The sequence below is a fragment of the Oenanthe melanoleuca genome, chromosome 11 (assembly GCF_029582105.1).
Source record: "Oenanthe melanoleuca isolate GR-GAL-2019-014 chromosome 11, OMel1.0, whole genome shotgun sequence".
NCBI classification, from domain to species: domain Eukaryota; kingdom Metazoa; phylum Chordata; class Aves; order Passeriformes; family Muscicapidae; genus Oenanthe; species Oenanthe melanoleuca.
The window spans coordinates 18,588,006-18,611,534 of record NC_079345.1 but is presented as its reverse complement, the minus strand read 5'-3'; the positions used below and the strand labels follow the sequence as shown (position 1 = coordinate 18,611,534).

Below are 23,529 nucleotides of genomic sequence, written 5' to 3'. Positions count from 1 at the left end.
GCTCAGAAAAATAGGGAGAAGTCTGGTTTTAGTGTGACTTACCTGAGGGTGTCTTAAACAAGTTAATAAAAAGAGGCAAGGAAAATGCATTGATTTTAATTGCAGTTTGTACGTGCTGCAGCTGTGCACTGTCTGCTTAGCTAGCACTGGTGTCTGGCACACTCCAGAGGCACTGGTGGGTGTTCTATGGTGCCTGTGGAGAGCAGAAGTGTTGAGCCAACAGGTCCAGCAAGGTAGAGGGAGCAGAGGAGATGCTTTACTGCTTCTTAATTAGATGAGCTCAATTGCCTAATGAGTAAATGCTGATATGAGGACACCAGGTATTTACTGCGCTCTGTGTCCTGTCATCATGTTGTTGTCTCCTCCCCATATCCCCAGTAAAATTAAAAATTGAGCAGTGTGCTATTTTGAAACTGAGGTCAAGGGACAGGGCAGCTCTGCTTGGAGGAACAGCCCTGCCCTGGTTGTGGCTCAGTTTGTGTGAGTGTTCTCCCAAGGTGCTGGCAGGCCCTGGCTGCTCTCCCACACCTCCCTGCTCTGCTTCAGGAGGGACCCATAGTCTGGGACAGATAAATACAAATGGGGGAGAAGTGCAGGGTCTCTGAGAGGCTCTGGGGGAGCCAAGCCAAGCAGGGTGCAGCCCTCAGGTCTGGTGAGCTCACAGCTGTCTGCCCAAGCAGTGCTGTGCTGGGAGCTTTGCTTCTCCACCCTCTCCTTCCTTCTCCCAGTGCAACTGCAGAGAGAAGGAAGGTGCCCTCCTGCTTGGTTTAACCTGAGTAAAGATGCCAGTGCTGCCAAAGGAAGGCTCTGCATCTGCCCATTGCACAGGAGAGGGACAGCACCATTCCACTCCCAGGTGCTCCCAGCAACTCCTTGCACTCACAGATCTGAGGAAAACAAAGCCTGCAGAGGAGGGAGGGTTGTTTGGGCTGGATTGGTGAGCTGCTCCAGCTCATCCTTGTCAAAGAGAAGGCTGGAGCTGACCCAAGGCAGAGGGCTCCAGGAGACCCTTCCTTTGGCAGCAGCTGAACTGGGTAAAGCTGTGAGACTTTGTTCCCTTGAGCTGCTTCCTGTGCATTCCCCACCAAAACCTCCTCCTCCTTAACCCCCTGAGACCCCCTGTCAAGGTACTGTAATGTGTAAATGTGCTTGGTTTAGTGACAGATGCTGAGAGGTGGGGTAAGAAAAAGTACTTTCACTCATTTTCATAACTCTTTTGAGCTGAGCATTGGTATAAGGTGAGGTGACAGTTGTTTCAGGAATGTTTTTTAAATTGAATGTTCATCCCTTGGTATCAACAGGACACTTGTGGGTGTTGGGAAGTCATGAGCTCAGGTGCTGTCTTAAATTCTGTTTTCCCTGCACAATACTTTAGTCTGATGTCTAGGTGTTAAAAAAAGTGTAAGGTTAGAGTTGTGTTTTGGCACACCCACCCCAGCCATGCATCCTGTGAGCCCATGGCTTGTCAGCTCCAGGCAGGGAGAGGCCCATGCTGGCTGCTGGATGTGGCTGCTGTTCTGGAGCAGGTCTGTGTGCTGTCAGCAGTGGCAGGAGGGAGGCTGGAGGGGTGCAGGCAGCACTCACACCCTGCTGTGCTCCAGCCATCCCCAGCAAGGGCTCTGCTCATCCTGGTGCTGGATCCAGCACAAGAAGTGACTTCATTGTCACCTTGTCCAGCCAGAGCTGCAAGAGGCACCTGATCCTGGGGAGGAGAGGGGTGCAGGTGCCTGCCTGTGCAAGGTCCAGAGAGACAGGCAAGTCTGCAGCTCTGCTGCTGTCCCTCAGCTCCCCTTGAGCAGGCAGTGCCCTTTGTGGAGGTGCTTCTCCCCATCTCTGCACATCAGGGCCCTCCCCCTGAACGCAGAGCAGGGTGAGCTCACAGCACCTGTGGTGCTGCTCACTGGGAACAGTGACCCTGCAGGGAAAGGCAGGGATCTCAGCTCCTGGGGACTGAAGGAGCTCTGAAGGGGCAGCATGGTGTCTCAGGATGAGACACAAGTCTGGATTCTGTCAGCAATGCAGTCTGAGCCTAGCACAGCCCCTGCCTACCCTGCTGAGTAGCTGGACTTTGGAGACTCTCTCTTTTTCCAGAGCCATCCTGCAGTACAGCACATGTTCTTTGGAGCACCACCAAGAAACAGTGCTGATAACATGGTGTTGAAAAGCCCTTGGCCTGGTAGGTGAGGGGAGGGAAGACCAGGTGAGGGGAAGAAATAAATCTCTAGAGCCATCCAGGCCCTCTCTGCATAGACATCCCTGTAAATCTGGATTTGACCCTGCAATATGAATTCAGAGCTGTATGTTTGTGCTTGTTCTGTGTGTGCAGGTTGATGCAGTGGAAGGATGTTTATGCCAGTGAGATCAAAATTGAGGCAGGTAGCAGTGGTGAGTCTAAAAGCTGTATTGAATAGAGATGAAATTGGAGTGAAATTCAGGTGAGCTTGCAGTTGGTGACCAGAACACTTGAGAGATTTGCTATGGAGCTGTTTTCAGTCCTAGGAGTTCCTGAAGGTTTCTTTGTGAAATATTAGATCTTTCCTGTTGCCATTGAAGTAGAGGTAATGATTAATAAACTGTATTGTTTGGGGGGGGATAAGCAAAGATTTATTTTCTGGTAATTACTTTATATTTCTCTTTTGCTGGGCTTAGAAAGTCATTCAGTGTTGGTAGGCAGCTGTTGTCCTTCAGCATTTACTGTTGAGGCTGTCGTGAGGAAAAAATTGCCTTTGATAGGCAAACAGTTAAACAGAAATGAACTCACGTGGTGGGGTCACCTGAAATGTTCAAACAGGCTGTGCATCTCAGAGTTCTGTTCTTTTCCAACCTCCCTGTTACAGCTGGGAAATACATTGCTGAAACTAATCTGAGAGTGGTCAGGCTTTTCTGACCCTCTCCAAAGAGCAAGAAAGCCTCAGCAGGGGCGGGGGAGGTGTTGATGGGGCAGGTGCTGGGGGACCTGTGCAGCAGCAGCATCCTGGTGCCTCAGGACTGCCAGGAGCCTGTCCCCTGAATGAGGAAATCATGGCAGAGTGATGAACTCTGCAGCTGGGGCATCTCCCAAAGGGAGGGAGGAGCAGGGAAGTGGGGGGAGAGAGATGGTGGAAGGAATTGACATGGAAACAGCACAGGATAACACAAGAGCTGGGAAAGAGGAGTCTGTGGTATGAAATGTGCTCTGAGATGCTCCTGAGATGGCTTCTAGCAATCCCTGCTAGCCTTGCACATCCTTGTGACTCTCCTGGAAGTTGGGAAGTGCTGTAGTAACAGCAGGGGAGAGCTGTGGGATATGAGTGTTTATTTTATTGAGTACTAGATACATGTAACATGAGTAATTAACATGAAATGGGAATTTGGATATAACTTGGACAGAAGCCTGTTATGAATGGGGACAAACCTTTTCTTATCTTCAATTGCTTGACACTTGACTGTGGATGGGGAATTGTTTCATAGAAATGGTTCTTTTGTTTCTTTTTTATTGCATGTTGTAAAAGCACTGTGTGCAGAAGGGAAAGAAGGAAAACGTTTTTCCAAAGAGCTGCCACATTTGGTTAGAGGTAGGAGGTGGGTTCCAGTAGAGAGGTTTGGGGTGCAGGGGGAGCTGGCAGCTGGTCTGTGACCCTGCCCAGGCCTGGCAGAGGCTCCTGTGTGCCCAGCCAGGCTTTGGGGCAGGGAGGGTCTCAGGGGCTGAGTGCAGTTTGTTTGGAGTGGGAATGCTGTGAGAAACACTGAGCAGTTCTTTGCTTCTGCTCAGCTCTCAGGGTTGTCACAACCTCCAGGCCAGGGCTGTGTTGCTTTCCTCAAGGATAAATCCCAGATGTGACACCCTTTAAACCAACCCTTCCCCCAGCCCAGCCAGCTCTGCTCTCCCAGGTGGGGCAGGGAGGAATCCTAAGCAGGGCTGAAAGTCAAACGTGGTTCTGAAGCAGAGCTGAACTTGTATGGGCAGCTGTCTGTCTCACCTCTGGGCTGGATCTTCCACAAAGATCTTTGGGTGAGAATGTCCCATTTGAGGTGCAGTCCCTCACTGGTGTGTGAACTGGGAGGAAATCCCAGTTTAATGACTTTAATGCACTGTGGTTGGCAGAATAGAAATGAAAATAGAATAGAAATACCCTGCTGTGAAGGAACAGATAGCTGTCAAAGTAACTGTTCCTATAATTTGATTTAAGTTGATTTTTTTTTTTTTCAGTGGAACACATCCCTAAACACACTTTTACATCTAAAATGTGTAAATGGTACATGCTGGAGTGTTACCACTGATGGCTTCCTAGGCTGAAATCCTTAACATCCACAGTTTATGAATTAGGATGTAAATGTCTCTTTGCTGTGTGGATATTGGGTGCTTAGAAAACTCTCCCCAAGGAAGAGAATTTGCCTAATCATAAAGTGGTTATTTTTTAAAATGCTAAAATGATTATTAAAAAAACACCCCAAACTTGGCAAAGTAATTCTCAGGTATATAATAGGATTGTTCAGCAATGGAAACAAAATAAACTAACAGTGATAAGCCAGATATTTTTACTGAATTAAGAACATTTATGCAGACATTTAATGAGCTCCAGGGTTGGCTTTCTACCTGCATCATATGTCCCAAATATCTCAGGACAGCACCTCAGAGCACGTTGGCAGAGTCTGGTTGGTTGTGCCCAAAGTAATTTCATGTTCTGTGGCTGGAGAAGCTGAGTGTCTTAGAGTGTGATGATTTTTGTGCCCATCCTGGACAAGGTGCCCCCTCTGTGACAGGGATGGGGATGTGTGAAATTGAGCAGCACTGCAGCAGCAGGGATGGGATTCAGGGATGTGCACAAGGTTTCTCAGGAGCTTGGGAAGGCTCCCTTTGTGTTCAGCTGCCTGGAGGGTTCATGGTACCTGTGGCATTGCTGGAGCTGCTCCTGAGGCTGGCAGCAGGATTCCTGCTGCCTTATGAGCCTTCAGCTCTAAACAAAATTAGCAAATGTGCTAATGATCAACCAATAAATGTGGTGTTTGGCTGCATTTGTATGTGATTTTCCAATGTGCCTGTGTGGGTTCCATCTCTGGAAGTGGATTTTCTGGTTTTCTACATTGGAGCAGATAGTTCCATTCTGTGGCATGTGTTATCTCTTCTGATTAACCTCACTGGGTTGTTCTAGCTCCCTGTCAGCATAGCCTTGCTTGTTACTGTGCTGAGACTGAGCACAAAAAGTGGCCAAGCAAGTCATGCATCTCTTCCAGCTGGAGTATTTCACATTGTCTGAAACTTCATTCCTTGTTTTTTGGAGCAGTTCTTACTAAATCTCTAATGTCACATTTATGCATTCCAGCAAACTTTGGGCTTTGAGGGCTGAACCACCCAGCAGAGAATCGAGTTCCTCAGGTGCCAGGGATGAGAAATCAACTGACTTTGTGTGCTAGTTTTATATTAATTAGTATTTAGAAGAAGGCAGGAAGATTTCCTTTATGCCGTTTAATTTTTAGGCCTGCCTTACTTATTACTCCTAATTCTATCTCACAGCAAAAAGTAAGTATGTTAAAATCAGCAAATCTAAACCAATACACTAAACTGGTGTTTCTGTCTGGTTTTGAACTGAAACTTTGAAAGAGGGATATGTTTGGGTTGGAATAACAGCACAAATACTTTATCACCTCCCCCAGCTCCAGTCTGTAATTGCAGGCAGCAGCAGTGAAATGATTTGGGGTTAATGTGTGTGTTTGGGGATGTGGGGAGAAGTGCAAGTGTAGAGAGTGTAAATATCAGAGGCTGTCATGAAATAGGGAGTGGAGCAAATGGACAACCAGGAGGTATTTAATAGGTTACAAGAGGTCATGTCTCATGTGTAATATTGCTCTTTTAAGAATTTGGCTGCACAAAGCTTGTTTCAGTTCAGTTTTTTGGGAAAGTAGATGGCTGCTGTGGAAGAGCTGCTAGGGACTTTCATTGTTTCCCAGCCATCCAAACACTTATTTCTTTGGTGAACTGTTTCACTGCTGACACCTCAGAACTCCTGGAAAGAGAAAACAAGATGTTTTCTGCCTTTAATGTGGTCACTTGAAAAAATGAGAAAATTTCAAAGTTAAAATAAAGAGAAACAAAAAGCCATTCCTAAATGCAGTTTGACAGTTGTGCATGTTTAGATGCTTCAGCTGGCTTGGATCATATTTCCTGTGGTCTGTGGAGAGCCTGTGGCCTCTCCCAGGCATGGGAAATACCCTTTTGTTCATGGTCATGGCACAGAGCTTTCCCCTGTGCTGGAGCTCATCCCCAGGGGTGCAGGTGGAGCTGCTGGGCTGGGCTGGGTGGTCCTGCTGCTCCTTCTCAGCTCCCTCTGTGCTGGCCCTGCATCCCTGCCTGGGTCAGGTGCTGCTGGCACACAGCTCATGGGTGCCCCAGATTTTAATGCCAGGCTCCTCTGTGTGTGTGTGGGTTGGAAACCTTTGGTGGGAAGAGATTTCTAACCAGAGGGAGAAGTCTGGTAGTGACTGTGATGAATCAAACATGGGCCAAGGGCTCTGCTGCTGGGGCTGGTTCTGCTTTCTTGGCCTTGTGGATGTGACCTTACCTCCAGCAGCATCACAGTTAGAGCAGGATCTTGGTTTTCCGTGTTCTGCTGGTGTGAAATTCCTGCTAGATCCATTTGTGTGAGTCAAATATGGAATAACTGGAAGACAGTCACTGACAGAGTGTTTCTGAGCAAGGGGAGAGTGAATAAACTCTCACTCTGCTGTGGTTACCCTGCTCACACCAGTGTGTGATCCTGGCCATGTGCTCTCTGCCCTGCCTGCTCATGAAATGCAGCAGGATCAGCCCCACTGCCTGTGGATGCTCTGTCACCCTTTCCATCCCTCCACAACTGTGCTGCTCCAAAAGGAATGGTGATTTTTGGTTTTCCTTAAAGAAAAAGGGAAGAAGCAAAAGACACTGGAGTGCAATATCAGCTAAGACAAAACAACTATGGAAAGAGCTGTAATTGGTAAAATCTTGGGTTCTCAGTGTTTCTCTGTGCATTTGCTCCTCACCTTGTGTAACCTTGCTCTGATCCCAGGTGTAGGTGGGGCAAACAGGCAATTCCTCAGGGAACAAGGCAGAAGTTTTGATGAATGGCAATAACTGTTGCAGCTCTATTTATTTTTTTTTTTGTTTGTTTTTGCCAGGCAGTTATGTGAAAATTCCCTGCAGTTGGTGGGTTGCCCATTTTTAATCAGAGCCATGTTTCCCAAATCTACACACTCAATAGAAAACAGACCTGCACAGCAATCAAGTGTGTTAGGGTCCATATTTGGAGCTGGTTTCAGAAATAAGCATGTAATTTTTTTGAAGTGTAGGTCAGTAGCTGGTTGTCTTGGAAAGTCTCTTGGCTTGTACCTGTTCCTGGCTGGGGCAGGGCTGGCCCTTGGCAGTGCAGCCCTGCAGAGCTGCAGTGATGCACTTGCTCTGTTGGAAACTTGTAATGCTGCTATCTGCACCACTTAATTAGTGGCTTGGCTTTTTTTTTTTTTTTTTTTTTTTTTTTTTTTTTTCTCTCCTTCACTCAGAGTTAAGATTAAAAACATGAAGGAGATGAATTTTCTTGTGTTCAGGCTTGGTTGTTTATTAAATCTTATCTAAAGTACAGAGAGTTCTGCAATATTTCCAGCTACCAGCTAAAAGTGAACAAAATGGAGGTGAATCTAGCCAGTTACAAGGTCTTTTAGAGCTAACCAGTCCAATTAAAAGCTAACACCTATATTATTTATACTTTTGACCCAATAACCAAACTCCTGACCTGCAGTGCAGCACTGACTGTCCAACCAAAAACTGCTGCCTGAAACCACGAAGAAGGAAGAAGAGCACAGAGAGGAGACAACACTCAAAATTCTCTGTCTTGTCCCATGCCTATTACTATATTTTTAAAACCCTTCACCATGTGAAAGCACACACCTCTATTTAACTACACCCCCGTGATTTTAACTCCATCACTCAAATTTGGAAGCTTCTCCTTGGCCTCAGGTCAGAAGCAGAGTTCTCCAGGGGGTCAGTGCCAGGAAGCACAGAAAGCTCACAGATCCCAGGTTTGAGTGGCCATGTGTATCTGCTCTGTGCTGGGGCTGTAGAAGCCACGTGCTGCTTGCCTGGGAGCCTGGAGCTTTGGCAGGTCAGTGCTTGTGTGACAATTTGCAGGGAATTGGTGACCATGAGCAGGTGGAGTCAGTGGTGAGGGACAGAGCTGTGATCTCTGTCCTGTGACCTCTTTCAGCTCCTGCAAAGTTACTTCTGGGCACAGAGTCCCCAGGTTGCTCCTCTCAGGATGGAGTGGAAGATGTGGTGGGGTGGAGGCTGTGTCCAGATGTGAGTTGTGCATCCTCTGCTTTTCTTCTCCTTGTTCCCTTCTGCCCAGAGCAAGGTCCTTAAAGGAATCCAGAGCTGGAGAGGATGTACAGCACAGCTACAGGCACAGACAGGGTGATGCACATGAGCTGCAGCTGGTTCTAGAGATCACCCTGGTGCTGCCTGTGCTGAGTGACTGAGGGCTCTTCCCATTTTCTTGCCTTTTTTGTTTAGGTTGGTTGGCTGGTGGGGTTTTTTTTCCCTGCAAAATAATAAGTCCTGCCTGTTCTTACCTAATGTCTTTTTATGAAATCTTGGCAGTCACCAGGTGCTAGACTCAGATGCTCCTTCACAGTTAGAAAAAAAACTTACTTTGCTGTGCCTGGGCAGAGAATCTCCCAGTGTGTCTGTGAGTTGGTTTTGGGGGAGGCATTCCTGTGTGAGGGTGGTGAGTGGCAGTGCTGGAGGTGTTCCCTGTTCTTGGAGAGTGCTGCAGCCACACCAGCAGCCCCTGCAGTTGGTCACTGCCCAGTCTGGAGAAGGGAAGGACTCAAATCCAGGCAGGTTTGGGCTTTGAGTGCAGCATGGATGAGGTTTGCCCCTTGCAGGAGTTCCTGGCAGAGTGCAGATGTGGCAACCCACTCACCAAATCCCACATTGCCTGAGAGCACTGGGGCAATTCCACGTGGGGTGGAATGACTGGAGTGCCAGACCACACCTTTTAAAAAAAGCAAACCCAAAAAACCTCCCTGACCTATTACGAAAATGTGAAAAGAGCAGGGATAGCTTGGGTTAGGCTGAAACAGCCTGGAATGCTGTGTAAGAGCAAACTGGTGATCTTTTGGGAAAAGGCTTTCTCAGCCCCTCTTTCCCACCTGGGAGGAATCCAGCCCAGAAAGAGGAGATCCACAGAGGCTGCCCCAAGGAAAACACTCTGAAGTTGTGCCAAGTGCAGGCTTGCAAATCATCTTCCTGCTGTTCCAAGTGTGTGAAGCTCTGCTTTTCCCTCTTTCCCTGCTTCCCACCTCCTTTTGTCTGACTTCCCATGGGGTGGCAGGAGCAGGGAGCAGCTCAAACCCTTGTGGTGTCCTGGCTCTGGCTGGACACCACATCTCACCTGGTCTGATTTACTCCTGCAGCTCCTGAAAGGAGGAAAAATGAACCCACAAACAAAACCCACACTCCTGAGCTGAAGGACAAATCCTGGGCTCCTTTGTGGCAGAGCTTCCTTTGAAATTGCTGCGTTTTGCTTGGTTGGACTGGCAGAATTGGGAAAGCTGCTGTCAGATTATTGTAGGGTCAGAGACAAAGTGCATTTCAGGACTGGGGGGAAGGACTTTGTTTGTTTTTCTGACATAGTACCCCTTGAATAATGAGCATTGACCTGGAGCTCTTCTGTTCCCAGCTGGGTCAATGCCTGTGTGGGGAGTTTCTAGCCCTGCTCCAGGTGTTCCCAGTTCAGTATTTGGGGAGATTCTGACTTCACATTCCCATACAGTGTGGAAAAGGCAAGAGAGAACATAGCTTAAAAAAAAAAAAAAGGAGGCTGCTGATAGTTCTGGCAGATACATTGTAATATTTGCTTAAGTTTCTGAGAAATACATTATTTCACTTTTGTTATGAAGCTTCTGAATGTGTATTTGCATTCCCCCAAATGTTTTCTGGAGTTTTGCCATTTCAAGGCAATGTTGGTCCAGAACTGCCAGCACCAGGGCTGAGCTAAAAGTGCTATAAACTCACCTTGTTTTTAATTTGAACCATTCTCATTTTGACCAAATTATAGGGGCACAGTGAGGGAATGTCATGACTTCAGTTTTGTTTGTACATGTTGTAAATTTGACAGGGAGTGCAACCAGAATGCAGTGAAGAGAGCTGCATTCCCAGGTGACAACAGTGTGTAAAAAATCTCCCTGAAGAGTGGACATTAATTCCTGTTTTAAGGAAGATCTGGGAGCTGGATGTGCAGGCTCAGTTCTGCATGCATTGTTTCCTGCTGGAACACTACTGTTCCCCAAAAATAGCTCCCAGAAAGTGTCCAATAGCCTGCAAATCAATTGCTGTTTGAATTTTTTGGACCATGCAGCTTGCAGTTTCTCACCAAGCAGTTGACAGTAAGTGCTGTCTCGGGGTCTGAGTTAAGAAAGAGTGACTCCAGGTCGAGTGTGACCTTTGGGGATCAAACATTTGCAGTTTGTGCTCATCCTGCAGGGCACAAGCTGGGAAGGGAGGGAAGAAGTGAGATAAGGATGTTCTGAGGTACAGAGAGCAGAACAGGTGCCAGTCCACATGGTTAGTCCTGAACAGGAATAAAATAATTCAGATGTTCCTCTCTGGAAGAGCTCCACGATCAGGCCACGAGGAAGTGTAAGGGGCTGTGCAGGGGAGGAGGAGTTTGGAGCCTGGGGCTCCAGGGGTGAGCTGGAGGTGCTGAGCTGCTTCCCCAGGGCTGTGTGCTGGGTGCAGCCTGGCCCTGCAGGGACAGGGAGCTCAGCTGCCAGCACCAGCTCAGGGAAGGACAGCGAGAGGGATGCACACTCCTGCCAGCCTGACTCACTGACTCCACTGCAGGATAGAGCTGTGGCTCCACCAGCTGAAAACCAATGGGGAGCAGCATTCTGAGTGATCTCTGAGTTGGTTGTTTTGGGGTTTTTTTTTCCCTGCTTTGCTTGAAGAAACATCTCTCCTGCTGTGGTGGAAGACAACCAGAGAAGATTTTGTGGCTGGTACTAGAGTGAAGCCCAGTCTGCTTTAACTGAGGATCAACAATGGTTCCTTCTCTGAGAGGGACAATTAACTCATCTGGAGAAATTATTAATCCTTCATCTGTCCAAGGCACCAGTGGGAGAAGCAAGGGATGTGCAGGCACCAGCTCAGTCCCAACTCTGTAATTCTCTCTTAACCTTACAGAGAAAGCACAGTAGAGAGTTTCATCATTGGTTTGGTAAAAGCTGCCCTTATTTTCATGGATATAATTACAGAAGAGGTTACATTCATCTGCAGACAAAGGCTCTAGTATTTTTTTTTTTTAAAGCAAAAATGAATTTTAAAACCCCCAACAACTGAACCAATTCTTTTAGCTAGTTTTTAAAAGATAAGTTTTGTGGGTTGTGTTATAGTTGCTTTGTTGGTTTTTTTTTTTCCAAGAGAGCATTGAGGAACGTATTTCTTGGTGAATACAGTGAAAGGAGAGATTCCAAAAGGGCTTTTGTGCAATTAACAGAATGTTTGCATTAGGCTGTGCTGCAGTGACTTAACACATGAGAAAGAAAAATCCCAACTGAGTGATTTACACACTGATCTTGAATGTTTTGATCAAAGGTCAGACTCAGAAATGCATTTATGCTTATTTTTAAGTCCAAAGAGAATCCAGTGGGGAGTTAAATCTTTAAGCAGTCATTTAATGTGTAAATATTCACAGGTAGCTCTTTACTTAGCTGTGTCATTTTGTTGTGAATTTAGACAGGGTGAGATTTACTTGGAAGCTGAAGTCCAGACTCTGCCAGTACTACAAGAGGGGAGAGCATTTCTGTAGGCTGAACTGACTTTGAATATCTCATATAAATTCTCTATTTTACTGACTTACAGTAGGTCTAAAGTAGATAGGGAGCAGTGAAAAGGAGTCAGGAAAACTGGTTTGTTTTTCAAGGCTTGCAGGCTCCAGGTTCAGGAATGGTCCATCCTGAGATGCAGGCAATTAATCCTTTAATTAAGTGGCAAATAACTTAAGTGGCAAGAGGCCTGCAGGGGTGGGCAGGGGGTTCTGAAGGAAGAAATGGAAAGGATTTGTGTAATATCTAAGGGGTGGAGGCAGGGACAGGTGACCTGGGGGCAGTATCAGGAGACCAGGGCTCGTCTGGGGCTGGCCCTGGTGGAGGGCAGGGAAGTCAAGAGGTGCTCCTGCAGATATGGAGAGAAAGGAAGAGCAGGGAAAACATGGAGCAGGGGTGCTGGGCTTGCCTTCTGTGATGGAAAGCTTGGGGAATTAGGGCAGAGCAGTGGTGCTTGATCTCAGCACTAGTAAAGCTTTTGATGCTGTCACCCATGGCATCCCTCTGGACAAGCTGGTGCAGAAGAGAGGGTGGGATGGACTGAAACTGGCTGAGCTGGGGTGTGACCAGCAGGATGAGGCTGATTGGAGCCACTCACTGGTGGTGCACCTCAGCAGCCCCTGCTGGAGCCAGCTCTGGAGTCAGCAGTGTTTGACACCTCCAGCAGTGACCAGGGTGATGGACAGAGCACCCTGTAGCCAGCCTGAGGGTTGCACCACCATGAATTCTGCTTGTGGACTGGATGGATGTGGTGGTGCCCAGCAGGACCTGAGAGGCTGCAGAAAGGCAGGAATGGGAACCTCATGGGATTCAACACAGGGAAAAGGCAAGTCCCACACCTGGGGAGCCACAGCCTCCCCCAGTGCTGGGAGCCCACTGGAGGCAGCTCTGCAGAAAGGCCCTCTGGAATCCAGGTGTGTGGCAAAGGAAACCAGCAGCAGCTTGAGCTGGAGCTCAGGGTGACTGCCCTGGGCCATGGGGACTCTGGAGCTGCATGTCCTGGGTGCCCTGTGCTTGGTCCAGCCCCAGTCTGGGCTCTTGGCCCACAAAGCTGTGTCTGAGCCAGGGCTGGGGTGTGTCAGCCTCTGCTGTGGGACTCCAGCTGTGCCCAGCTGTCTCTGAGAGATGGGAGCTCAGGTCTCATCCAGGATTCCCAAAGAGAGCCCACCTCTTCTCAGGTGCACCCCTGACACCTAAAAGGGCACCAAACAACTCCCACATGGTTCATAATCTGTGTGATGTGGATGATCCTTCATTGCTTTTGTCATGATCCCACTGGCCCTGCAGGTGAGGTGTCCAAGGGCTCTCCAAGGATGGATGCACAGGCAGCAGCTGAGGTGGAAGGGGTTGCCTCTCTCTATCACTTTCTCTGTTTTACTGAGTGTTTTAATTAAAACCAGATAGAGGAAAATTTCTCACACTGCTTCCAATTTTTAGTGGTTTCACCTGCTGTTGGAAATTGCACCAAGACATGATGGTAAAGGGGTGATGTAAAGAGGAATGAATGCTCCTTTTAGTGGCTATGAATAGAGGCTTCTCATATCAGTTAAGTGTTGACTTATAATTATGGAATGATTATAGGTTTCTGCTATTTTTTAGCAAGTCCTCTAACACATAAATTAACTAACATTTCATCACTTCATGTAACCTTTCAAAATGGAGAAGGGAGGTTTGAAATGCTGAAATGAATAAGGTCACATTTATTTGGAGATGTTTACTGTAACTAACAAAGTGAAAAATTACCTTCCTAACCCTTTTCTGTCTGCTCACTCTTTCCCTGGTTATGCAGCTCTTGAGGAGGTGATTTTTGCTGTTTCTAGAAAGATTTTTAAAGAATAATTATACCAGGGGAGTTTGCTCTTCAGCTCTGCTTTAGTTCTATTTTTCTGAGAGTTGCTAGAAATTTAGCCAGGACTCCTTTGCTGTCTTATGACTGTGGGTGGTGGAGCTGCTGAATAAGAGATGTTTGGGTGGTGAGGTGTCAGGAGTGGGAGGGAAGAGCATCTCATGTCTTGTTCCTCACTTTGACTTGAGGCTGGCACCCAGCTTACAGGAGACAGTCCATCTCCCAGAAACCACCCTGGCAGAGGATGCTGTGTGTGCTGGGCTGTGGGCAGGCACCCAGTGCAGCTCTGGGCACAGCTCCTGTGCTGTGGCTGGTCTGCTGTGGGTGGTGGCAGCTGTTTGTGAAGGAGGCTCTGCCAGCAGAGAGAAATCCTTCCCCCCTCCAGCAAACTGCTCTTTGGCAGGAGCCATCGAGGCCAGGGGTGTTTCCCTGTTTGCACCTCAGTGCCAAGTGCTCTTGCAGGACTTGGGGTGCTCTTCACCAGCAGCAGCTTGGCACTGCAGCTGAGTGGCTGCAGGATTCTCTGCAGGGCTCGTGGGCCACAGCTTTGGCTGCAGGTGCAGTGGGCAGGTTGTGAAAAGGGCAGATGATGCCAAAACCCTGGTGCAGGTGGTGCTGCCTTCTGTGTCAGCTCCTTTCCAAGCCAAGTCAGTGTCTTGGACATTCTTCCCTCAGTGCCCAGGTTTTGCAGGGCAGCCAGGCACTTGTGCCACTGCTCTGTCTGCAAGCACAGAGTAGTGGGTGGCAAAAATGGTGTGATTTTAGACACAGTCTGCCAGCTCTGGCTGCTGGTTTGTCACTCTCTGGCAGAGAGCTCATAACTGAGGGCATAAGCAGATTTAACATGTGCTTCTTAGCTAGGTGTTGTGACCATATCCATTTCACACCTATTTCATCACAGAAAAATAGATCTCTGGGTTTGTTTTTTGGTTTTTTTTTTCCCCCCAGTTTCTGCCCTTTTATACCCACTTTGCTCCTGTTTCATGTCAAGATGACAGTCCAGGTTGAAGTAGGGGAGAGGGATGGTCCTGAGTGTTGTATTTGTGCATTTCTGGATCATTCATTGATACTGTTTGGATGTGGATCAAGTGTGTGTTCACATTTGTGTCGAATTAGCCAGACAGATGACATACCCTGGAGCTCATTCCAGCTGCTGGAGAGCAGACTGTTACCTGATCCAGGACTGACAATACCTGATCCAGCAAAAAGTCAAAGCAGACCAGACAGAAGATACCTGACCTAGCAGAAACCTGCCAGGATGAAGTTTACTGTCAGGACTTTGCACTGTGGGGCATCTTTTTCTAAGGCACTAGGAGTTGTAAAGCTGGATTCATTCAGGTGTTGGCAGCTCAGTGCCAGTCAGAGGGAGACCTGTCCATTCCAGCAGGTCTGGGAGGAGCCCTGAAGCTGAGAATGGAGCTCATGGTGGGAAGCTCAGAGCTGCCTTCTTGCAGGAATCACTGCAGACAGGAGCCTGGAACAGCCCCTGCCCCCTCAGGTCTGCCTTGGACAGCATGAACACGTGGGCAGGGTGTTCATTTTCTAACTTGTGCTTCTCCCCCCAGTTGAATTCCCAGGCAGGAAATGAGCCCACATCTACAGCATTTAGTGCTGCTGTTTCCCAAAGGTAGAGGAGGCAAAATTAGAATATCCTGTTTACATGTCTTTGACCAGCTGTCCCAAGGGTTTTCCACTTGCTAGATCAGGACAGGCTTTTCTTACAGTCTGAGCATGTTCCTGTGTGAGTGAGGCTGTTTGCACTGAGCTCCTCCCTGGCTCAGCCTTGCAGCTGCAGGGGAGACAGCATCTCACTGCCACCATCACGGGGAGCCTGAGGCTTGCCATGACCAAAGGTGGGAGAAACCTGTGGCAAAGAGCTTTACAGGAAGGTGCATTCCTCCTCCTGATGTTCCCAAAGCCATCCTTGAGTCACTGGGCTTGAAGTGGCTGAAAAAAAAACTGATTCAGAGGATTGAGGCGACAGATTTTTTTTTAAGTCACTTCCAGCTTTTCTTAAGTGAATAGTTCAGCCTTTCTAAATGTTAGCTTGGTATAATACCTACCTATATGCATGCTTGTGTGTGAGCAAACCTATTTGTGCTTCTGGGAATGGTGAAGAGCCTCCCTGGGGAAGGTGTCAGCAGGTTGGTGGGGCTGGAGCTGCTGGTGGCAGGAGCTCTGATTTGTAACCAGGTGTGGTTATGTAATTCCCTGCCTGTTCCAGACTCTCATGCTCGTGCTGGACACAGACCATTATCTAAGAAAATAGGAAAGTGCACCTGGAAACTTTTAGACTAGTCTCCTTGTTTAATCATGAACCCATGTGAAGAATGTCAAGGAAGGCAGCTGTAATATATGACCTTTCTGTGCCATATGCTGGGGTGATGACTCGTGGTGCAGTGTCAGGGGAAGGCAGTGAGGAGTCTCCAGGCTGATGTCTGTGCTGCTGCTGTGTGCAGCTCTGACCTGCTGTGGGGTTCAGGCTCTTTGGGCTGCACTCTTGGTGCTCAGCATCACTGTTGCTGCCTGGCTGCACAGATTTCTGTAAGCTGGGGTATTTAAATTGATTCTGTCTCTTCCCTGTCATCTCAGAAGGTTTTTTCTCTGAAGACCACAGAGGTGTCAGTGACTCACATTTAATATGGAAAAGAGCCAAGACAGAAACTCAACGTAACTAGGAACATCAAAACTGGAAAAGGGGCTGGTGCAGTAGGTTTTCTGACTGGTTCTGTACTGTGAACACTGTCACTTTTATAGAAAAAAATCTCTGCAATGTGGAGATAAATGTATTATTATTAATGTGTGGCATCAGCAGGAAGGAAAGACAGTGGCCATATGAGCTCTTAATATTTAGTTTATTGTTTATTTGCTGTAATAAAACTGTCTCAATGTCTGTAAACCTGTCACTGGAAAATAAAACTTTAGTAAAAGCTTAAATAAAGCATAAAAGGTCTACAGCCTGACCTGCATTATGCCAAAGTCTGAAGTAATGGCATGGGCAAGCATCTTGCCCCAGGGCTCAGGTGATCCCCAGCTGGTATAACCAGCAGCTGGTATAAATTGCAGTATCCATGATAATTTAAAAACAAGTAAATTTTTTTTTTTGGAAAATCTCCAGTTACCCTGGACCTGCCATGCACTAAATGAAGACACAGAGAAATGGATGAATATTTGTGAAGCAAGCATCAGTGTAACTGAAGGAGTGCAGGTAGAACATGGGACATGCTCAGCCCTGTGCTGTCAGAGCTCCACACAAGGGAGAGCTCTGCACAGGCACCAGGGCAGGCTGAGCCCTGCAGACAGTGGCAGTGATTTCATGCTTCAGAGCAGTAATTTCACTAATGTGTGGAGCAATTTGCTGTGCTGGCTCTGGCTTTCACTGTGTGATGGGGTGGCTCTACTTCAGCAGTGACAAAAGCCTTCCTTGCAGTTTGCAGCATCCATGGCATCCCCACTCTGCCCTGCCTGCCTGGAGCAGCTTTCATTCACTGCCACAGCCATGCCCTGGCCTTAGAGTGCTGGAACAGGGAGTCTGGGAGGGTGTGGTTGTGAATTCTGTGGCCTTCTGTGTCCCCCAACACTTGCCCCTCAGCTCACCCTGCATTTGGGAGCCCAGAAGGGTTAAGGACAGAGCAGGACAGGCAGCATGTGTGGCAGGAATAGGCTGAGTCCTGCTGGCAGGCTGATCCCTAGGCAGGTGGGGCTTGGCTCTGTGCTCTGCTCAGCACTGGCATTCCTGGAGCTGCTCCACTGTGGCCAGGACCTCTCCCAGCAGCTTTATCCCATGCAAGCCTTGTTAAAAACAGGCAGAGTGGAGCTAATGAAAGTTATTCCAGACCCTAAAACTTCCAGTGAATGTGAAGTTTGTTGCATTTGTAACCAAACGTAAATTATCTCAAATTTTGGTTTTTCTGAGTAAAGCTCTACACATGCATCCCTCCTGTGCATTAACTGAGTAAAGCCTCCTGTAGCAGACAGGCTCTGAAATGATAGAGATCTTTTCAAGTCAGCAGATGCATATCTCAAGGGCATAAATAGTTTATGGTTTGTTCCTTGAGGACGAGAGTGAGGTTGGGGCAATCACAACAAGGTTTAACAGCGACAACAAGGAGTTTCCCAGTTCACAGGCTGCTTCTTGCCTTGCTTTGCTGAAGCTGTGACTTGTGCTAGGTGTTGTTGCCCATGTTCCTGCAGTGTAGTGCTCCAGCACAGCTGCTGCAGGGAGCACGTGGGGCTTCAGGCTGGGGCTGTGTGCCAGCTGGGGTCACCCATGGCTCTTGGGGTGCCAGGTCTGGATGGGCTGGAGCTTGGCAGGAGGGCCTAGAACGTTCACTTGGGCATTTCTCAGCTTTCTTAAGCTGTCATTTCCAGCCTCAATTCAGGTTGTGGTGCCTCCTGCTCGTTCCTGGGGCAGGGGCAGTGCTGGTAGCTTGGCCAGGCATTCCTTCCATCACTCCTATCACAGGGCATTGCTTGGCATGCCCAGGTTGCATTTATTTATAACCTGTGTGTGGGCTTCATTTCATGTCAGACTCCTTGAATCCTTGGTACCTTTGCCAGGTTTCTGCCAGGTACCAGATGCCAGCCCATGGAGGGCTGGGAGGGTTCTCTGTGCTGCCTCCCTGGCTCTGCCCCGTGTCTCCTGCCTGCACCTGGCTGAGGGGTGACGTGTGTGTTGGAAGATCCTCCTCCTGTGGTTGCTGGAAGGAAAGGAGCATTTTTGTGCCCTGAAGTCACCTCTGCACTCCAGGGTACCTCAGCCAGGACGTGCAGGGGAGCTGCTGGGAGCTGAGCAGGTTCTGTGCAGCAGTGGCACAGCTGCCTGGGCTCAGAGGGCACATTGTACAGGTAGCACAGCACCTGTACAGTGAGATCACTGCCTGCAGGCAGGGTGGGAACCCCTCCCCTGGCCAGGGGCACCTGCAGCTGTGTCACCCAGCCCCTCTCAGCCCTCTGCTCCTGCAGCCCTTGCTGCAGTTTGGCTTTTTGTTTGGAGCTGAGACTTCCCTCTGGTCTGTTCTCCCTGCTCAGTGCCAGTGGGTGTCCATTTCCCTGCCCCTGTGCCTTGGATAGGAGCAGGTGTGGAGAATGTGTTGGTTTTCCATCTCTGAGAAGAAAAGGGGGTTTTGCAGTGATGTTCATCCACCCTTCTCCCTGAGCTGCAGAGGCAGGGAGGGAGTCATCTGTGCCATGTGTTAGCTGTTAATTTTAGCTTTACCACAGCCCTTGATGACAGGGCTTGGTTGTTTCCTGCTGTAGGCAGCATGCAGCAGTTATCCTGGAGGGGCAGTGTGGCTGTCAGGCACTGTGTGTGCTGTGGTGCTGCATTCTCCCAGCTCACACAGCTGCTGCATGGAGGCACATGGCACCATTCTTCTTGCATCCCTGCTCAACCTTTGCCTGCAGGTTACATAAGGATAGCATCAGGCACGGGCTGAATTCCACCTGTGTCTGAGGACAAAGCTTGGCCAAAAGGTGGTTAAATATCTGCCGTGATATGCATGAATTTTATCAGTCTTTTTCCTAATTCTGGCTTCCTGGTGAGGTCTGTATGGAGTAGCAGCCTGTACTGGCATGGCCAAAAGAGCATTGTAGGATCTGAAGTACAGGTCCCAAACTGGACTTCTGGTAATGCACAGGCTGCTACAGGGAGCTCTTACAAGTACCAGCAAGCTGAAAAATAGCTTGTTGCTGATGCCTTTGCTAATTATAATGCATTGCATTCGGTCTCAAGTCTGGAGCAAAGTCACTGAACACATCAGAAAATGCCTGTCTGATCTGCTGGTGCTGCTATCTGTGTTTGCTGGTGCAGGAGTTACCCAGGGACCTGTGCCTGTGCCAGCTCTGTTGCCAGGCAGTGCTGAGGCTTGCCTGGCTGGTGTCCAGAGATGATGCTCTCACTGGTGGGGTCAAGCTCAGTGAAGGGGACTGGTTAAAGGTGTGGGGGGCACTGGGCATGTGCTGGAGTCCAGCAGGGAGTCCCTGGGAGCTCCTTCTCCTTCTAGGACCATTTCTGTTGATGGTCTCTTGCTGCACTCCACAGAGTTTGTTCAGTGTCTGCGCTCTGTGAGGGTGTGAACACATCCCCACCCAGCCAGGGACTGCTGTGATGCTGTGCTCTGGCTCAGCCAGCCTGCTTGGCAGCTTTCAGCACGTGCAGCATCTTGGAATGTCTTTTTCTGGGTACAGACCCCAGATGTGTGGGAGAGCTGATGAGCTGGGTAGGAACACAGCTGATGTGTTAAAGATCTGGGGTACAGCTGAATTGAGGAGTCAGGAGGGGCAGGGAATCATATGGAGGCAGAAGTTGATCTGAAATCATGTCAGGGAAGTGTCAGGAATGAGACACGCTTGCTCTGCAGCAGAACATTCTTCACAGGTGGTTTAACAAGCCTTGGAGTTAAATCTGGGGAAGGGGAAAGTGACGTAGCTGCTATGTCAGGGCTTCACAAGCCCTCCGTGTGCACTCTGGGCTGTGGCTGTGGAAAAGCAGACCTGAGCAGCCATGGAACCAGGCTTTTCCTAGACTGTTATGAGCTCACACTACACTCACTCTGCAGCTGCATATATATTTTCCAAAATGCACTTCTGGAATTTTACATAAGCTTTTTTAGTATGCTAATCATCTCTGTGGTCATTCACTCCTGGAGTTAATGACTACTCTCTCAGAGAAAACAAGTTAACAAACTGACAGCTGCTCCTAACAAATCACTTGCTTGGAGAGGCCAGTGCCAGTTTAACATCCACAATAAATCCTTCTTCTGCTTCTGATGGTTCAGTGCAGCAATGGCAAAGAAATGAGGTCATAACTTTCATTTATCAAAGCACTTTGGACTGTAGTTGTGCTCAGAGCCAGAACTGCCAGAGTTACAGATTCCTGCTCTTCTTTGGATAGCTCTAAGTGTAGGTGGGATTACATAGTTCTGTCTGTAACCTGCCATAGTTCTGTCTGTAATCACATCATCCATAGCTGCCAATGTGGGCTGGAAAGGTGGGCAAGGAGTGCCCAGGAGCTGGGGGGCTCTGGAGGGGCTGCTCTGTCCCCATGGCCAAGAGTGAGCTGAGATGTCAGGGCTGAGCTGACACTGGCTTGTGCAGCCCCTCCTGCCCCAGGATGTGGTGGGACAGCAGCAGGGTCTGGGCTCTGTGCTGCTGCCGGGAGTGAGCAGCTCCTGCAGCTGCTGGCTCTCAGGGCACCTCTTCCAGGCACAGTGTCCACAGCAGTCATTGCCACCTGTGAGCAGTTAACCTTTAACTCATGGCAAATAGAAGGTGTTTTCCATAACATTTGGTTACAAATAAATGAATAGACTTGGCAGCCTTGGATAAGACAACAAACGTTCTGAAATTCCCATTTCTTGTGTCAGGGCTGACTTGCCCAAGGACTGGCATTCCTTTAACAAGTGTGCAATAAACTGATGGATCTGGATGGCAGCTGGTTTGTCTCACTAGGTGTAACATGGGTAGCTGTTATCTTACAGTTTTTGCTTCCCTAAATTTCTAAAATCAGGTTTAAGATTTTAAAAAAATATTAACAGATGTATTGGGTTTTAAATTTATCATTTCATTTGACAAATAGTCTAAAATGGCAACATTGTGTGAGGATTTTGAGCCAGCTGAATGAAGGCATGTCCCTTCGTGACATGAAATGAGGGAGTTAAAGGTATAAACACCAATAAACCCTGTGATTGAAACAATGGTCTTTCCATGTCAGTACTAAAATTTGTAATATAGGAAAAATAGTTTTTAAAAACTTGCCAGTACTCCCATTAATCTGATCACATTGCACAGCTCACACTGGTTGCTGTGTTGATGCTGCTGTGAACTGAAGCAGTTCAGTTTTAGAAAGGATTTGTTGGACTGGGCTGGCATGGCCAGGTTTTGGTGGTGGGGTGACTGGGTGAGAAGTTGCCAGAAGCTTCCCCTGTATCCAGCAGAGCCAAATTTGGGCCCATCAGTGACAGTGGCAGCACCTCTGGGGAACATTTAGGAAGGGGGAGGAAATGGCCATGGAATTGCAGCTGGGTGAGAGTGAGGAGATGTGAGAGGAGCTGCTCTGGCAAGCCCCAGGGCAGGAGGGGCAGGAGCTGCTGCAGGGGCTGAGCTGAGGCTGCCCCGAGCCCGGGGGCAGCCAGGGAGAGGCAGCTGTGCCCCTGCAGCCCACGGGCTCCAGGATGGAGCAGAGATCCCCCTGCAGCCCCTGGAGGAACCATGGGAGCAGGGGGGGCCTGAAGGAGGCTGGGACACCACAGGGAACTCCAGGCTGGAGCAGCTCCTGGCAGGAGCTGTGCAGAGAGGAGCCCAGGCTGGAACAGGTTTGGTGGCAGGAGCTGTGACCCCACAGGGACCTGGGCTGGAGCAGCTCCTGGAGCACTGACTGCACCCATGGGATGGGACCAGGCTGGAGCAGCTCCTGGAGCTGTGACTGCACCCATGGGATGGGACCAGGCTGGAGCAGCTCATGGAGCTGTGACTGCACCCATGGGATGGGACCAGGCTGGAGCAGCTCCTGGAGCACTGACTGCACCCATGGGATGGGACCAGGCTGGAGCAGCTCCTGGAGCACTGACTGCACCCATGGACAGGGACCAGGCTGGAGCAGCTCCTGGAGCACTGACTGCACCCATGGGATGGGACCAGGCTGGAGCAGCTCCTGGAGCACTGCAGCCTGTGGAAGCTCACACTGGAGATGTTCATGGAGGGACTCTCCCAGGACAAGAGAGAGATGCCTGTTCACAATACACTGATCTTCCCCCAAAGAACTTGCATTTTTATTTTGCATGTACTTACATAGAATGTTCATAGCACAGCAGGGAGGAATTCTGGAAGTTAAAAGCCCCGTTTTGTAGTTCTGCAGTTCCTGGTTCTTAGGTGTATTAGCAGTTTTCTTGGTGCCAATGACTAGTGCCAAGCTTGTGCATGCACTTGCAGAAATAGAGCCTCAAACAGCACATGGAACACAGCAGTTTCTTTCCAGTTGTTTGAAGCAAAAAAATCTCCATATTTATTTTCTACTGTAGTATTTAAAAAATATCACCAGCCTTGTCTTAATGTGATGGACTGTCCTGCTAGGATCAAATAGAGACCTACAGACATCTCAGAAAAACTTAAAAATCAGTTGTCCCATTTGTGTGACAGAAGGACATGGGTTCCCCAGAGTTTAAGTTCTTCTTCATAGGGAGACAAAACCAGTGATCCTTGAATTAATTCCCTTATTTGGTTTGAATTAAAGAGGTTATGCATAGGTAGAAATAAATGCATAGGCAAAAGACTAAAAAAAAATAAAATTTGAGGAAATAACTTTAAGTACTCCCCAAAACCAAACCATCCCAAAACCCCCACTTCTGTAGAGCTTACTGAAATCATGACCTTCCCTGTGGGTTTGCCATGTGTAGAGCTGACCACTGCCTGGGTCTCCTGAGGGCTGCAAGGGAGTGATCCTGGCATCAGCAGGAGCAGGCATGGGCTGGAAAGGTGAATTTGTGAGCCCTCTGAAGCTGCCAGCCTGAACTCCTGCCCTGAGACCAAAAGGAAGGCAGAGGCTTTGCTGTTTGGTGTGGTGAGGTGCCAGGCTGTGTTTATGAGGTTACATCCCCTGCTCATGGGGAATTAAACAATTTCTGAATGTGACTGACAGATCCATTTTCCCAGTGGCTTTCACTGCAGACAAACACCCTTGATGTTTGTGAGAGGGCCAAGGAGAAACCTTTTGGGCTTGGACTGAATTGTTTCCTCAGTGGTTGTTGAGTGTCATGTGGTGAAGGTCTCACTGAATTATTTCTGGGGCTGGCAGAGCTGTTTGCAGGGAGTGTGTGGATTTCTCTGTCCTCCCTGGCTGCACCTGCCTCCTC

The 23,529-nt window shown here is 48.6% G+C and overlaps 1 protein-coding gene across 1 annotated transcript in view; it reads left to right on the top strand.

The window, feature by feature from the left end:
• Positions 1-23,529, top strand: part of WTIP (WT1 interacting protein) — an 85,968-nt gene that overhangs the window by 3,802 nt on the left and 58,637 nt on the right. The gene's annotated exons all lie outside the window — the stretch shown is intronic.